This window comes from Oratosquilla oratoria, chromosome 2 (assembly GCF_046742065.1).
Source record: "Oratosquilla oratoria isolate Oo_2021 chromosome 2, ASM4674206v1, whole genome shotgun sequence".
Classification (NCBI taxonomy): domain Eukaryota; kingdom Metazoa; phylum Arthropoda; class Malacostraca; order Stomatopoda; family Squillidae; genus Oratosquilla; species Oratosquilla oratoria.
In genome coordinates this window covers 45,107,771-45,110,863 of record NC_134778.1, presented here as the reverse complement: position 1 = coordinate 45,110,863, position 3,093 = coordinate 45,107,771, and positions in this window count along the sequence as shown.

The following is a 3,093-nucleotide window of genomic DNA, read 5'->3' as shown; positions in this document are numbered from 1 at the left end:
CGTGATGAACTTTTCACACTGAATGGAAATCAGACAAGAAATTAGGGTCTCAAACTGTCAGGGAGTAGATTTAATTTGGAAGTGTATTGAATGAATGGAATAAATTTTCTGCAGATGTTTTAAAATTCCTTTAGATATAGCAAAATACTGTAATGCCTGCCGCTTATTTTATTTAAAGTAAATGTGGGTTGTAAGGTGATGAGATATACAAGGGTAGAGGGTGGTGGTAAGTTGGAAGTAAGTCTAAAAGAAGAGAGGCTGGAGGAAGTGCATAGCTTTAAGTATTTGGGGTTACATGTGGCAGGAAAAGGAGGAATAGAGGTGGAGGTAAATTGTAAACTGAGAGAAGCAAGTAAATGCCTTGGGGAATTAAAAAGTGTTATGAGAAATAGGCAACTGGGAATGGATGCAAAGAGGAGATTGTATGAAGGAGTGATTGTGCCGACGGCATTGTATGGAGCAGAGACTTGGAATTTAAGAGAGGCAGAGAGGAAAAGTTTAAATGTGTTTGAGATGAAATGTCTGAGAAGTATGGTAGGGGTTACTAGGCTGGATAGAGTGAGAAATGAGGAGATGAGGAGGAGAACGGGAGTGAAAAAAAAAGATGGCAGAAATGATGAAAAATTATTGGGATGGTTTGAACACATGGAAAGAGTGAATGATGAAAGATAGGTGGAGGAAGTGAAATTCAAGGGACGACCGAAGATTAGATGGATGGATGGGGTGAAGGAGGCATTGAGCAAGAAGGGAATATCTGTTGAGGAAGGAAGGGAGAAGGCAGGAGATAGGGATGAGTGGAAAATGACTGTGTATGGATGATACTGTTAAGCAAGGAAAGGAAGGCGGGGGGTAGAGAGGTGCTTATGTGTGAATGATATTTTGACGTAGCCGGAAGGGAATTCTCCCCGTCTTCTCTTTTTCTGCGTAAGGGGACGGAGAGGAGGGGGGTCGCTGATTAAGTGAAGCGGCCTTGCTGTGGATGTACTGTGTCTTCCTGCATAGCGTTTGGCCCAGGGCAGTTGGCGGATGCAGGGATGACCCGTCATCCATGAGGAGATGAGATGGGAGGGGTGGAGGGGGGTGGGGGGGGGAGTGGAATGGGTGGGAATTGGTACGTGCCTCTGATTTGGCTACCCCCCTTGCAAGGGAGGAAAAGCTCTCGGCATAAAGATAGATGTATTACTATTTATTATCATTTATTATTTATTTTTGTTTATTACCTATCATTATATATCTATTTATTCTATTTATTGACCTATTTATTCTTAGTTGTATTTTTTCCGCATCCGACCTAGTTATGGACCAAAAGGTCGCCTGTTGGCATGTTCTTCCCTTGGAAATCCTCTTTTTGTATATTTTCTCTAGGCGGTACGTTTAGCTCACATCATATTTGGGTTTAAGGTATAGCCTGTATATCTTGTTTATACTCTAGAATTAGCCTATATCTTGTTTAGGCTTTACGCACATCCTGTATCTTGCTTAGGCTTTAGGCATAGCATTCATGCATAGCTTACACATTGTTAAGGCTTCATGAATAGGCTACATCTTTTTAAAGTTTCATGTATAGGCTACATATCTTGTTTACGTATCATGCATAGCCTATAATTTGATCTTGTTTATGTTATAGCCCTGGCTTGTATCTTGTTCAGATCCACTTCCATGGTTTCTTTATCTCAGAGCTCGTCATTTGTAAACAAGTTTATGTCCATATATATTCCCTTCCCTGATCATTAATGTAAATGAGAAACATGACGTGTGTGTGTGTGTGTGTGTGTGTGTGTGTGTGTGTGTGTGTGTGTGTGTGTGTGTGTGTGTGTGTGTGTGTGTGTGTGTGTGTGTGTGTGTGTGTGTGTGTGTGTGTGTGTGTGTGTGTGTGTGTGTGTGTGTGTGTGTGTGTGTGTGTGCGTGCGTGTGTGTGTGTGCTGGTGCATGTTTTGAGTTGGTTTTTTGTATATTCAAAAATTTACATAAAGCATACATGAGCCATACCCTTCTTGTTCTCAAAGAGTCCTTACTCACTACCCACGCAATTGTATTATATAGTACATTTCCTTCTCACAATTCAAGACAATAGTCTGCGTTTCCATAAACAAAACTAATGAAAAATAAAGAATGAGGAAATACTCAGGGGGAATCCTTTGAGAATGAATGAATTTACGTCCCCAACAATGTTCTATCTTTGTTCTATCGTAGGATCAATGTTCATCCTTCTTCATGCATTCGCTTTCTTCTCGTCCTTGGAAATCATACAGTGAAGTACGTAAAATAAGTAAAACGTATTAAAAAATTTACAGAAAAATCTTACATAATCCTTCTCATATCCCTCGTCCCCCTCCTCCTGTTCCTCCTTTTCTTCCTTTTCATTTCCATCCTTCTCCTTCTCATTTTCTTCTCTTCCTCTTCCCCTCCTCCTCATCATCTTCCTTTTTATTCTCCTCCTCATCCTCCTCATTTTCCCCCCTTCACTTCTTCCTCATTTTTCTCCTTCTCATTTTCCTTCTCCTCTTCTTCATCAACCCCTTCACCTCTACATTAGAGTTGCGAGATAGTCCACACGGAAAGAAGCGCTGTATAACTACAGCAACCCCCACCAACAACAACAGCATCCTCATCCCCCCCCCCCGCCCCAAGTGCTCCAATTCCCCACGTCCCCATGTTTTCCCCCAGGGGCTTCACGGGTTGCATATAGCATTGTTTTACACTTTTTTAAGCCAATTTGGGGGCTTTTGCATTTTAGCTTCCATGTGCTATTCCTATCGCAGGTACGATATTGAAACGGAAAGTTAACGAAGCATTTACTCACGCTAACTCGAATACCAATGAAGAGAAGAATAAAAGCTTTAGCGATTTTTTTTTTTTAATAAAAATAAAAAAACGTTGATATGGTCAGGGTGACAACAATGATCGCTTTTCTTTTATTGACAGAACTTCTAGTTTTTCTTCCTTGGTAGCTGGCGATTTAGTGAAGTTCCTCGTTTCTATGAATTAAACAAAGTATTTGCTTATCAATTCATTTATTTGTTTATTTGTTTATTCATTTATCTAATTACCAATTTATTCATTGATCTATTTTTCAGATTGCACGCTTTAATC